Source organism: Dermacentor albipictus, chromosome 3, assembly GCF_038994185.2.
Source record: "Dermacentor albipictus isolate Rhodes 1998 colony chromosome 3, USDA_Dalb.pri_finalv2, whole genome shotgun sequence".
Classification (NCBI taxonomy): Eukaryota; Metazoa; Arthropoda; class Arachnida; order Ixodida; family Ixodidae; genus Dermacentor; species Dermacentor albipictus.
In genome coordinates, this window is record NC_091823.1 from 159,351,808 (window position 1) to 159,367,099 (window position 15,292).

Here is a 15,292-nt window from a genome sequence, read left to right on the forward strand (position 1 = left end):
ATGCGTGTAGGAGGAAGGATATAAGGGGCGATGCGCCTAGGGCTATGAAAGAATTTGTTAAATAAAGATAGGCTGGCAATGCGACGATGGAGCGATAAGGGGGATAATGCGGATGCAGTTTTTAAGGAGGAAACGCTGATGTCAAAGGAATATGACGAGTGGATGAAACGAGCGGCGCGATTTTGTACAGATTCAAAATAATTAATTAGGTATGCCTGATGAGGATTCCCAATAGGCGATGCAAATTCTAGTTTTGACCGGACAAATGATTTGTAGGCTAACAATTTTACATGTTGAGGACCATGATGTAGATGGCGTTTTAGAAATCCTAACGTCCTGTTCGCGGATGATATTAGGTTAGTAACACGAGGATTCCAGGAAAGATCGCTCGAAAGTGTTACTCCTAAATACTTGTATGAATGAACTAGTTCTACCAGAACTTCGGATATTACGTAAGGAAATAGGAGAGAATTACGGCCATGGTGAATGGACAAATATTTACACCTACGCGGGTTAAGTTCCATTAGCCACTCGTTACACCAGTCCTGGACTGCATTGAGATCACTTTGAAGAGAAGATTGGTCAGCGGTGGAAGTAATAGCCCGATATATCACACAGGCATCCGCGAACATTCGTATGCTAGATGTTACGTTTAATGGTAAATCATTTATGCATATTAGGAAAAGTAGCGGGCCGAGCACGGATCCTTGTGGGACGCCTGAAGTTACAGAGACTGAATTAGAATTCCTATTATTAATGGTGACGAATTGTGAACGATTAGTCAAGAATTCTTCAATCCACTTCAGTATATTAGGGTCAAAATTTAAGTGGCAAAGCTTTATAAGAAGGCGTTTATGGGGCACGTTATCAAAGGCTTTAGCAAAATCTAAAAATATTACGTCAGACTGAAGATTACAATCAAGGTTAGAGTGCAGATCGTGTAAGAAGGCGGCAAGCTGAGTCTCGCTGGAGTAACCACGGCGAAACCCCTGCTGGGCAATTGAAAAAGTTATTCGAGTCGAGAAATGCCATGATGTGAGTATAGATGACGTGTTCCAAGATTTTGCAGAGAATACTAGTTAGAGAAATAGGACGGTAATTTAGAGGCGAGTTCTTGTTACCTGATTTGTCGACTGGAACGGTCTTCCCTTGTTTCCATTCTTTGGGCAGTTGGCCAGTGAGGAGTGACTGAGTGAATAACATGCACAACAGAGATGAACATGTATCTTTGGTGTTCTGCAGAATCTTAGTGTTGATGTTGTCAATGCCAGCAGAGGATGAAAGCTTTAAGTTTTCTATTAGGGACAAAATCCCTTCTGAAGAAAATAGAAGTGAAGGCATTGTCTCTTGAATAATTGCGGGGTTTGGAGAAACAACCGGATCGGTTTCATTAGTAAACGCGGATGAAAAAGCTGCGTTAAAAATGTTGGCGCATTCGGATTCACAGATAGTTTCACCTGATGCATCGGTGAGGGAAATTGTGCGTGTATTCTGGGGATTAATGACTGGCCAGAACCTACGGGGGTTAGTAGACAACATGTTTGGCAGGTCATAATGAAAGAAAGAGTGCTTGGCTTCTCGCACCTTTTGTAGGTAAATTTTTTCAGCTGCATAATACTTGTCCCAAGCGTTCTGACTAGGCCGCAACTTGGCTGAACGAAAAAGATGCTTTCTTTTGTTTTCAAGGCGTTTGAGTGTGTTTGTGAACCAAGGGTTTAGGGGGTTAGTTCTTATATTTATGCTCGGAATAAACCTGTCAACCAAACCTTCAATTTTTGTCTTAAATAAGTACCAGTTATCGTGGATAGTTCTTTGATTAAAGTCACACTGAAAACGGGGTAAGAATGTGCGAAGTTCATTATTTATGGCAGTAGTTTCCTTTATCATAAAGCCGGATGGTACGTTTGCTAGTTGTCCGTGAAAATGGTTTAATCGTAAAATGGTTTAATTGCAGTATTGATAAATAAATAAATAAAAATAAATAAATAAATCGTGAAGTCGGCTTGTACGACTTGGTGATCGCTGACGCCTGGTAGATGCGTGATGGAATGAACGTATTCCGGATTATCCGTTAATATTAGGTCGAGAATGTTAGCGCAGTCGTCAGTCACACGGTTTGGCTCCGATATAATTTGAACAAGATTAAAATTAAGGCAAACATCAAGAAATTCGTTAGCATCTCTGTTACCTGTGGTAGTTAGATTATGTCAATCAATACTCGGGAAATTGAAGTCTCCAAATAAAAAAGTACAGGTGTTTGGATGCTTCGTTTTAATTTCATTTATTGCATTATTCAGTTTTGTGGGGAAATCTGGACTGTTAGGAGGCCTGTAGCAAACGCCAATCAAAACGGACTGAGGTGAAGCGTGACATAAGACCCATAACATTTCTATGTCTGATGAAATATTAATGGTTGTACATGATAGTTCATGTCTGGTTGCAATCAGTACTCCCCCTTCCCTCCTATCTGGGCGATCCTTGCGGAAGACACGGAAATTAGGCAAGTCGGCAAGGACTTCACTATCACAGATGTCGCTGTTTAGCCACGTTTCCGGCAAGATTAGTAGGTTGCTGGCGGAAGTTGAGACGATATTTGAAATAATGTCGCGTTTTGAAATGAAGCTGCGCACGTTAGAAAATATAGCTGACAATGAAAGTGCTTGTTGTTGAACATGCTTAGAATGGCCTGCCGATTGACGGTGAGATGATTGCTATTTCACTTCTTTTCATCGAATGTCATCGAGCTTCATCGAATGTGTAGCGTTTCGGACCAATGTGCAAAGTTTTGAAGCGCAGGGAGAACTTATCGGATACCGATCTGGCATAGGCTACAAGATTTTTGCGAGTGTTACGGACAGAAGCGAAAACGTCTTCGCCAATGCTGTAGTTCGTGCCTTTAAGTTTATAACCACATGATAGAATGCATTCTTTAGTTTTGGACGATGTGAATCATGACGACGTACCAGGCCTATCATAGTAAAACTATGATAGGCCTGGTACGATTAGGTGAGTGACGCCCGAGACGGTGAGCACGCTCTATTAAATGAGGGTCCATGTGAAAGCCTAGTTGTTGAGAGCAATGGCGAATGACAGTTTGTTCTGAGTCTGCAAAGGTTTCAGCGGGGTTAGTGTCCGGAAAATTGTAAAAAATAAGATTGTTACGACGGGAGCGATTTTCTGCGTCGTCCACTCGTGCTTCCAGTTTGTCGCCCTTGCAGGTAAGTTCGTTTGTTAATGTTTTCAGGCTGTCTATTTCAGAGTGTAGGGCAGAAAAGGTAGTGTAGTGGGATTCCAGAGCGTCCATGCGTTTGTTTAGGTCGACAAATGTTGTGTCAGTAGTTTTCAGCTGTTGTTTAATGTCTTGTAAATCAGACAATAACGCTGTTTGCCCGGCAGTTAGTTTCTGGAGCTCGGCAAGTACGGTGTCGAAACGGTCGGGGCCTGGGTTAGTTTCTACGTCACCCGACAATAGCAAGAGAATACGAATAACATGCGAACATTGGGCAACAATACAGGCACAGCACTGAGGGCTCGGTAGCTGCATCAGGAAAAGGTTACTACTTTCATTAGCAAACAGAGAAAATTTATTACCAACCTGCATTATGAAAAGCAGCGGATTAGTAGACTGCACTGTCGCGCAGCTACCGGGCCCACCGAAAGAAAGAAAGAGCGGATGGCCTCCACGAAAGCGTGCCGTCATCAGAAAGGCTCTTAAACGGCGAGATATTGGCTTGGTGGTTGTCGGTCACAACCCACACAACACGGAATCCCGAGAGAGACAAGCGTCGCTTGATGGGCAACGTATCGTGTCAACAAACGCATACAAATCGCAGAACCGAATCTGACCCAAGAGTTTTTAGCTGCCGTGCTCGGGTGTCGGGGCTGGTGGTACGTACCCCTTGCGCATTCCACGCTCCACTCAATTTGAAGTATCTGTAAACGTTGTGTTCTGCGGCCAGCGTCGTTTTGCAAAACAATATGCGCAATAGTTTACGGGCGTAATTTCGACGAAAAAATCGTCACTATATGTGCCGCGTATGGTGCGGCGTGGCGATTGCATCCGCGCGAAACAGGCTGTAGGCGGCGCGGCGAACGCTCACAGCAGTTACTAAGGTGCGCCACGGCGTCGCGCGCATAGAGTCGTAACTCTAGAGGAAAAGCTGGGCCGAAACAGGGGGAACCGCTAGGGCGCCGCACTGTTGCTGCTCATCAATGTGGCCAGTGCCATTGCTACTGAAAGAGCTGAAAACAAGTACAGGTCGCCTTATGCGTTGTCTTTAAAAACGCATGCCTGATGGCTTTATGAAGGCCATGTGTATATATTAAGTTTACAGAAGGCGCTGACTAAGTGCGTGACTTGTACGCATTCATTCAACAAAGCATGGCGCGGATTTCTGTTTCGAATCTCTGTGTTTTTGGATGCGTAGTAGTTTCGTAAAGTTTAGATTTGACATGTGATCGCGCGAAGACATCGGACGCTATGGCACCTTCGTGGCTTTTGTGCCACACCCAAGCCCCGTAGGGCTTTGAATGAATGTGTGCTTTTTATTGGCGCAAGGGCCAGGTATGGCCAAAATGCGCCACGCCAATGTTGGTGATTTCGCAGAGGATTGATGGATTCTATGAAGTTGATGTGACGGGGCTGTAAAGGGGCCTAAAAAGGGGCCTGCGTAAAATCTACGTGTAATGACTAATGACATGTACTATGAACCTTAAAGTACATAGCGAAAATATATGATGTACAAAACATGTCAGAATCAAAGATTGGTCAGAACACCACGGCCTCACCAGAGCCCTTGAGACACAAGGGCCTGGAGGTATGTGCTATACAATACTGCTATCGCAGCCGCATCCTCTGAAGAGAGGAAATGCTACGAATGTATGGGACTAATAGCATATAGGACAACATCATTCAAGAAACCGAGGAATGCTTTGGCGTTAAAAAGCGGTTCTTTGCCAAGAAACAGCCGGGTGAAGTGGGTTACTATAGCGGTATGCCATAGGAAAATGTTTCATTCTCTGAGCTTTGGCTTCCCGACACTCCAGTAGGACGTGGAACACGGGCAGTCTCACCCCGCATCTACCACGGTTTGGAGGTTAATTTCTAGAAAGTAGAAAATTATGGGTCCCGAATGTGTGTCCTATTCTTAGACGACAGAATAGGACATCTGTTCGCCGTGATTTTGTTACGGAGGGCCAAAAACCTAACTGTGGCTTTATCACGTGCAGCTTATTATTTATTTCCGCGTCCCACAAGCATTGCCAGTGGGTTCGCAGTTTCTTTCGCGAGAAAGGCCTCATATCTGTGGTAGGGACAGCAACGGTAGGTTTAATAGCTTGCAATGCAGTTGACGAGGTCATCTCGTCCGCCAGAACATTATCGTCGATACCGCATGGCCAGGCACCCAGCATATAATGAGATGCTGGTTCGATATATAAGCTTTACACAGGATGGAATATAGTTCATTGAGTACTGGATTGTTGTGATTACAGAATGACATCAAGGCCTTCACGACACTCAGAGAGTCTGTACATATATAACTGCTTTATGGAGTTTTGATTTCCTTATATGCTTCAAAGCCGACAGCAGTGCGTAGGCCTCGGCCGTAAATATACGTGTTTCCGGATGAAGTACATCAGATTCCGCGAAGGATGGACTGACGGCTGCATAGGGCACCCCGGCATGTGACTTAGAAGCGTCTTTGTAGAACTCTGTGCATGAGTGCTTGTACTGTAGTTCGCGGAAGTGCATCCGGATTTCGACATCTGGTGCGTTTTTTGTAACTTCTAGAAAGGATTTGTCACATTCAACCACCTGCCACTTCCAAGGAGGTAAAAGTTTAGTTGAATTCATTAAGGGATGCTCAAGGAGTGGGACATCTATTTCATCGCTAAGCTCCCTCACACACAGCGGGAAAGGGTGTCTTACAGAGGGGCGATTACGGTAAAGTGTAGCACACGTCGCATCGTTAACGGTGTGAAAACATGGATGTTGGTGATTGGAGCGTATTTTCAGGAAATCTGTGAGGCTGATGTAAGTTATTTGCAGATTGAGTGACCATTCATTTGATTCTTCATGTAAGTTTTCAGTACGGCTTGTCCTGAAAGCGCCAGTGGCTAAGCGGATACCTAGATGGTGGACAGGGTCTAGCGTCGTTAGTGCGCTGGGAGCGGGCGAGTTATATACGACGGCACCATAGTCCGATCGCCATCGAACTGGGCTCTTATAAAGATTCATCAAACCCTTCCTGTCGCTACCCCATGTTGTATGGAATAGAATCTTAAGCAAGTTCATTGTGTTTAGATATTTTGCTTTAAGATGTTTAATGTGTGGAATGAAAGTGAGCCTGCAGTCAAGTATAATACCTGGAAATTTATGTTTTTGTTGACAGGAATTTGTTGTCCACACAGTTCTACGCAAGGATCTGGAACCAGACCTCTCTTTCTTGTAAAAAGGACACAAGAACTTCTGTGGGGTTGATGTTAAATATATTTCTGTCTGCCCTCTTCGACACCTTGTTCAAGCCCCGCTGTACCTGTCTCTCGCATACTGCGAGGTTACAGGATTTGAAGCCTATTTGAAAGTCGTCTACGTAGACGGAACAAAGATTGGCTGGTGGTAAGGAAGCACGAAGCGTGTTCAACTTCACGATAAAGAGCGTGCAGCTAGGCACGCCTCCCTGTGGAACACCACTTTCTTGCATAAAAGTTCGCGACAATACGTTGCTGATTTTCACGCGGAAGATACGATTCGATTCTATTATGGTTAGCATATTTCCACGAATGCCCATTCCCGACAAGTCTCGCAAGATCACGTAACGTCATGATGTGTCATGCGCCTTCTCCATGTCGAGGAATATCGATAAGAAAAACTGTTTATGTACAAATGCAACACGAATATATCCTTCAATGAGCAAATATGATCATTTGTGGACCGCCGTTCTCTGAAGCCACAGTGGCAAGGATCACGGATATTGCTGAGTTCAAGGAAATGTATGTGTCTAGCTTACACAGGCAACTTGTAAGTGCTATCGGGCGATAACTTGCCGGCAAAAAAAGGTCGTTATCTTGCTTCAAAACAGGGACCACAATCGCTTCTTTCCATGCGGATGGAGGGTATCCGGCAGCCCTTACAGTGTTGAAAACTGCGTGTAGTGTAACTTGTGTCTTAGTGTGTAAGTTTTTGACCATGTCATACATGACTCTGTTAGGTTCCGGTGCAGTGCTTTTGCATGTGTTCAAGGCAGCTCTCAACTCGGCAATACTGAAAGGCCGGTGGTACGGTTCGTTCTGTCTGAATTTACGTAAGACTGGTTTAAGTTATTCTATTTGTTTGTATTTAAAGAAAGGTTCAGAATAATTGATTGAGTTCGACAGACACTCAAAGTGCTCCCCAAGAGAGTCTGCCTGGTCTTGCAGGGTATTCCCTTGGTCGTTCACCAGAGGCAACGGATGGATTTGTTGCCCTTTTAGCGTTCTTAGGCCATTCCACGCTTTCGCCTCCTGCTTGTAAAAATTGGTACCTGAGAGGAACCTCGCCCAGCTTTCTCTTTTTGCCTGGCGTCGTGTCCGCCTTCCCTGCGATTTAATTTGCTTAAACTAAACTAGATGTTTGGCATTTGGTGATCTGCGCAATGCGCCGCATGCCTTGTTCTGTCTCTTTCGCGCCTCTCTACAGTTTTCGTCCCACCAGGGAACACGTCTTTTAAGTGAACCACCATTCGTTTGCGGGATAAACTTTTCTTCAGCATCAATAACAAAAGCGGTAAAATATGCAACAGCATCATCTATAATAAAGTTCTTTATAAAATTGGGTGTCAAATGAGTTGATCCATTAAAATGCTCCCAGTCAGCGATGCTAAATTCGAAATGGGAACACGGGGAGGGTTGTCATGCTGCATTATTAGGTTTAAAGTTATAGGGAAGTGGTCACTTCCAAAAACATCATTCATCACATTCCATTCCAGATGAGGCAGAAGAGAAGCAGAGCATATTGCTAGGTCTATGGATGAATATGAATTGTGTCGGATGCTGTAATATGTTTGTTCCTGCTTATTAAACAGGCAGGCACCCGATGTAAGCAGGAAATTTTCAATAAGTGGACCTCTTGCATTGCATCGCGCGTCTCCCAATAACGTGTTGTGGGTGTTTAAACTACCCACAAATATGTAGGGTTCCGGGAGCTGATTTATGAGGTTACAGAAATCTGTTCTTTTAGGTGATAGTTTGGGCGTATATATATGGAATGGACAGCTTACCAACTTATTGGATGGAACACCTCTAACTGACACTGCTCCAAGGGGTGTCTTTAAGGCAACGTCGCGTCAAGCTACAGACTTGTTTGCAAGGATTGCTACACCACTGCACGAGGTGTTAGCGTTGTCACGGTCCTTTCGGAAGATGGCGTACTGACGAAGAAATTTTGTTTGTGTGCGTTTTAGATCTCTCTTGAACGCACAGCAACTTGGGATTATGTATGTGTACGAGTTTTTTAATATCGTCAAAGTTATGAAGAAGACTTGGAAGATTCCATTGTAGTATTTGTGTATCCATTATGATACATGTATTTAGTGCTGTGTGTTTAAGAGACGAAGATTATCTCACGGGACCTTTCCAGGCGCCATGACGTGATTTCTGCCTTTTTAGAAGCGATCGAGAGAGGCTCGTTCCTCCTTAGGCGCTGGTGGCGCCGTCTGGCTGGTGTTAGTGTCCATTGCCTCTTGCGATGCGCTGGACACGCGCTCTTCCGAGCGCTATGTTCGACGTGAAGGCCTCGGAACGTCGGTCGAAACCTTTGAGGCCACCAGCCCGGAGGTTGATGGTCCCTTGTTCTGGTGTGGCGCAACAGCACAGGCTGTAGCCGCCGGGGGGTCGGATGGCGTCACCGCCCGCTCACTGCGTGTGGGCCGGACGGCCGCCGGAAGCCGTTGTGTCGCCGACCCCTGACAGGTCACTTCGGCAAATGTGTTCTTAGGCAGGTAGGATACCCACCTGCGTGCCTTCTTGAAACTTATGTTTTCGTTTGCTTTTATGGTCACAATTTCTTTTTTCTTTTTTCCAGGATGGGCACGACCGCGAGTATGCGGCATGCTCCCCATCACAGTTTACACAGTGGAGAGTGTTCTCGCAGCTTCAGAGGTATGTTCATGGGCACTGCATTTCGCACAGGTTTGACGGTCTCGGCAGCTCTGCGAACTGTAGCCAAAACGTTGGCAATTGAAACATCTGAGGGGACTGGGTACGTATGGTATAACACGAAGCTTTATGAACCCTGCCTTGATTGACTTGATGTACCCTGCAGGACACTTAAACCGAAGGTGATTATCAAGTGCTTGGTTAGGATTTCCTTGCCATCCCACCTTATCTTAATTCCATTGACATTGATAACATTCTGTTCGCTCAAGCCCTCCAAGAGTTCAGCCTCAGTGAGCTTCAGCTAATCATCGTCCGAGACAATGCCGTGGGTGGTGTTCATAGTGCGGTGCGGGGTTACTACTAGTTGAGTCCCCCAAATGTTACTTGTTTAGGCAGTTTCTCAAATTGCTTCTGATCGCTGACTTCCAAGAGGAAGTCGCCGCTTGTCATCCTCGACGCCTTATAACCTGGACGAAAAGCTTCGGTAAGAGACTTCGAAACAAGGAATGGTGAGATTGTTAGCACTGGTTTATCTGGTTTTTCAGAACGAATGACGTGGATACGAGGGAAAGATTCTTTTTGTCGACCAAAAAACTGGAATACTTCATTTGTGCGCCCTCTTTTCTGAGGGCGATAGGGGAGAGGGGGAAGGAACTAGCCATAAGGATATTAGGAGATTTCGGCAGCAACGCCAGCCACCCCTCATGGAGTCCCACAAGGAGACGATGCAGGAGATGTGAAACAGGTCCTGCAAACGCCAGTGGTACGTTACCACTTTAACAGAATATGACCTAGCCTTGGTAGACTAACCACGCAGGGTTAACCTTTGCTGGCAGGAAACTTGGAAGTAAGGGCACATTCACACCGGCGACTTGAGGAGGTCGCGCGACCAAGTTGGTCGCTTTGCGACCAGTCGCAAATGGTCGCAAACGGTCGCCTTTCTCGAAAAGCGACCATTTTGGGCGAGTCGCTCTCTGCGCGATTTTTCAGTCGCGCGACCGTGGTCGCAAAACTGATAAACCAATCAGCGGCGCACTGGAAGTGATCTTTCGTGTGTCTACATCCGGCCTCCTCCGGCGTCACATTCAAATTCCGCGTAGATTCCGAGAGTTCTCGCTGAGAACGATAATCTCCGGGATTGGGACTTGCGGGTCGCGCTCAGCCGGGCTTGCCGGTGTGAACATAAGTCGCCTTCGGTCGCTTTTTGATTGCGAGTCGCAAATGGTCGCGCGACCTCCACAAGTCGCCGGTGTGAATGTGCCCTAAGAAGTGGAAAGAAGAGAGGAAAGATGTAAAGGCTAGAGGGAAAGACGAAGAGTGGAGAGGAGGATAGGAAAAGGCAACTGCCGATTTACCCCGGGTGGGTAAGTCCGGGGTTGCCGTCTACGTGAAGCCCAGGCCAACAGGGTGTGTTGCCGCCGCCGAGGGGCCGTAAAGGTCCAAACACCCGGCACTGGCTCAGCCCCCGGGACCCCCTTTTCCCCGGACACGGCTAAGCCTCGCACGGTTAGACGTGGGAGGGTCCCACCCTCGTGTGCTAGGGTACGTGGTGGCGCAACACACCAAACGGCTGCTGACGCAGACGCCCCTGCGGGGCCCGTAGGGCTCCGACATTTACCTTCGCATGTATGTAAATGCATGTATCTTCTTGTTCAGGAGAACACGCGACTAGACAGCTCTCGTGATGCATCGCAATCGATTGAGAAGCGTCACAGTAGATCATATTTTTACATGAGAAGCGGTGTTTTTGTTTGCAGGTTTCCCTTCAGTAATAGAAAATTGCTGGACAGGTGGATCAGCGCAACAGGAATTGTAGTGGTAAATCTACGAGCAAGTCATCAAATCTGTTTAATTGTTTTACTTTGAGCAATCAAGCACAAAGAGAGCCTGATGGTGTACCGAGTATTTTTGTGCCAGGAAACAAGAGGCGAGTCCCTAATAAGGACGAAATCGAGTGCATGAACCCAGATATTAATAGGGTCTTATTAACTGCGGAATATTTTCAACACTGCCTTGGATGCCATTTCATGTGACATATATCTTCTGGTCACAAATGTGTGCAGGGAATCTATTTGCATGGTCGACTCAGGGCCTGTGGGACCGTTCACTTGCACTTGATGGTGTCTTCTACATGTATCGATAAACTGCAGATGTGCACATCAGATCCCTACGAGCATTTCCAAAAATAAATTGTTTTAGACAGCACGCACATATGCTATACTTATATTATCTCAACTACCACTAACCAGGTGGGACGCACATTTTTGTTGAGTATATTCGCAGGTAAAATAACCAGATCATGTGGACATCTCAAGCTCCTTTTTCATAAATAAGTGTCCACAAGGAGCATGCAAATATAATTTTTTTCGCGTACCGATTATATTGCTGTATAACCAAGAGAACCAACCACATGAGTGTAACTAATATTTGCTTTAAGTTATGAATGAATGAATGTTTATCTTGGCAAAAAAATACAAAGAATCTCTGTCAAAGAGGCGGACAAAAAGGCAAGAATGCCTTACTAAGTGTCAGTCCCCTTCCTCGACCCGTTCCCAGTGCACAAAACACTCAAGCACACAGTGTAAGAGCATGGTAAACAAAGTGGATGCATATACAGAAAATGAAAAGTACATGAAATACGCAACAGAAATATTGAATGCGATTTGTGTACAAAAGAATGAACAATCATAACTGAAGCGACAGCAAATACATGTTCACTTTTTTTTTAAAGTGCTTAGGGACGGTGGTTCATTTATTATAGTGAGTATGCTAGGGTGATGATTAAGAAAATCTGTAACTATGAATGCCTGGTTTTGCATGCCTTAATTTGTATGGTTCTTGCCCTCGTTGTAAGTTAATTGTCTTTTGTTGTATTTATGTTCATTCGGGAGGTATGCTTTAAAAAGGCGCTTTCATTGAGTCTTACCTCTTTATATTGGAATAGTAGTTTTTTCGTTAATAAGGATTTTGATTGTTAAAATACAATTCTTGAAAAGCCGAGCGGAGTGGCTTCTATAGGACGCATTCTCAATTACCCGAATCATGTATTTCTGCAAGGTTAGTAAACTATGGATGTTGATTTTCGTCATTGTACATCAGACAGATAAACAATATTGGAGGCGTGAATGCACTAGGCTATAGTATAATTGTTTTTTTTAATCTAGAAGGTACTAGACGCTTTAATTTATTAGTAACACAGATGGATCTTGCAATGCTGGTTTTAATGTTGTCGACATGACTGGGCCAGTTTAAATTGTCTTCAAACGTAACACCACGGAACCTCTGGGACGTAGAACGCATAATGACTTCTTCACGGTATTCTAATGCTGAGCTATCATCAATACTCTTGTTACAAGGCCGAAAATTAATGTATTTTGTCTTTTTAGTGTTTCATTACAACTTATTTGCTCTAAGCCAGTGTGAAAGATTACTGAGCCAAATATTTGCTTCTTGCTCGAGAGTAAGCAAGTTTCCACCAGAAAAGAAGATATTAGTGTCATCAGCATACATGATTATGTAAGGTGTTAGAGGCATGTTTGTTGTGCCGTTATTCTATAATAAAAAAAGAAGTGGCCCTAGGGTGGACCCCTGTGGAACACCGTATTTGACTTCACCTATTGCTGATTTGGAACGACAAAGGTATGTGTACTGTAGTCGGTGGGTTAAATTTTTTTAATTAGTTTAAGAGCATTTCCTCTAATGCTGTATTCATTTAATTTTTGTAACAAGATATCGTGTTTAATGGAATCAAATGCCTTTTTAAAGTCAAGAAATATTCCCATTGTGTACAGCTCGTCCTCAAAGTTACTTATTATTTTTTCTTTATCATTCTCCTCGCCATTTCAGTACATTGGTGTTTTCGGAAAGCGTATTGCTTTTCTGTTATAATATTATTTTGGGTACAGAAATTTATAGTTCTGTCGTTACTGACCTGCTCTACTATTTTGGAAAAGATTGGGGGAACCGAAATTGGTCTGGTAGTTGTTCACGTCATTCCTGTCTCCCCCTATAAAAGCTACCAATACCCGTGCAATTTTTAATTAATCGCGGAATGCGCCAGTCCAAAAAAATAAATTGCATATGAGTGACATTGCTTTACAAATATGCAGCGGGACAGCTTTTATTGGTCCTGCCTTTATGCCATCCACACCATATGCTGTGGAATTCTTTAACTTTAGAAATAAGTCACTCATTTCAGCCTCAACTGTTGGTGCGAGAAATAGCCACCAGCTCATAACACATGGAGTATGAGATCTGTAAGTTGGGCTATCAGTATCAAACACATCAGACGCACCACATTGTAAAAAAATGCTGATTAAACTTATCAGCCAGTGCAATCCCTGTGAGATACGCCTTTATCCATAACCTCAAAAACAGAATTTCGGTCACTATTCGGAAGCAGTTCATTCAATGTTTTCCAAACTTTTTTTTTCGATAATTAAGAATATGAGTGAACTAATTCTCATGATACCTCTCCCTTGCCAGCTTTATACCATGGCCTAATTTATTCCTTACCTTTTCGTATCTCATTAAGTACCCTGGTTGCCTTGTCTTTATAAAAGTAGCGAAAAGTCTATCGCGTTCCTTTATTCGTTTTAGAAGTGCGGTGTCAACCCACTGTTTCCTGCATTTGTTGCTTCTAGCTTCTCTTAGAGGGAAAGCTTTGTGATAAAGGTCTTTGATTACGCCGAGAAAGCGATGGAATGCCTTGATAGGATCCGTCAATGCGCGTATTTGGGACCATTGCGCTTTGCTGACTGACGCTTTAAAATCAGCAGTCGTGTTCTTGGTTATCAATCTGTAGTGTAAGCGATTGTCACTTTTGCGCTGTCGGCACACTTTCGTCTCACATGTAAAGAACAGGAAAATAGGCACGTGATCACTTACACCAGAGATGAGGACGACCGACTCTAATCCACTTAATCGCGTTGTCAAATACAAGTCAGGTAGGCTTTCAGAATTGTTCGTCACCCTGGTTGGAACATTAATATCACTTTTGTAGCCAGACAAAAAGAAAACATCCTGAAACGCTTAATTGGATCGGTCTACTGAAAGCAGGTTAATAATAATATCGCCCGTTACAACGAGGGCAGTGCCAAGCTGTGTACAAAAATCCAACATACACTCAATGAAATCTAATAACATGGATACAACACCAGATGGATGCTTGTAAATAACCACAAATATAGTATTCGCACTATTGATCATGAGGGATTCATAGCGTTCGTGCATTATGAAAAACTAAGAAATTACATCAAAGCATAGATCGTGTTTTGCAAAATAGCTACACCACCCTCTTATGTTTTCGGGACAGTGAAAAATGCTTATAGCCTGAGAAGTGTACAGCATCGTACCCCAAGTGAGATGAGTTGTTTGTTGTGGTTAATTCAGTAAAATCGCATTGCAAGGTGCATTCATCAATTTTTCGTTGAATTTTGCAAATGTTCGATGAAACATGGTTCCCTGTTACGCAGATATGCAGTGGCAAGCCCTTCTGTGCATCATAAATCTAAAATTTAAGCTCTAAATTAAAGAAGAAATTTCTAGTCAGAAACAACAACCAAAAATAGTGAATGTATAGTATCAGAAGCAAAAGGTACAGAAGTTAAGAAATGTCAAATGAGTTTGGGGAAAAAATGGAATATATAAAATGCGAGACTCTTTAGTGGAGTTCAAGCAAGTCAATTACGTAGACTACTCTGCAAAAATATGCGAGTAATGGGATAGCAAACAATGGGCCAAAAATTTGTTGTTTTTCTGCAAAAGGAAAGCTGATGATTGTCATTACATGAGTCACTTTAGCATCGTGAGTCTGTTGCTTAATAAATTCATAAACAAACCAAGAAACAAGCCACGCCAAAAAAACAAACAATGTAATGATGGGCTCACCACACTGGAGTCAATAAAAAATGGATCACGTCTAATGTGTACATATCCGACACCTCGTGAAACAATAAAGGAAAAATTCAATTTAGAGCCATGGCATTTGCCGTATAGATGTGGAGGGCCTTGCATCAATAGTAATAGTTATCACTGCCTTTAGAAATTGAAAGTGTCCATGCAGACAGGGATGATTCTTAATATTTTTGGCTACCCATTCAAATGCCTGCCCCAAGTGTTGCAATGCTGCACGCAGTCATACCAAGTATATCAGAGC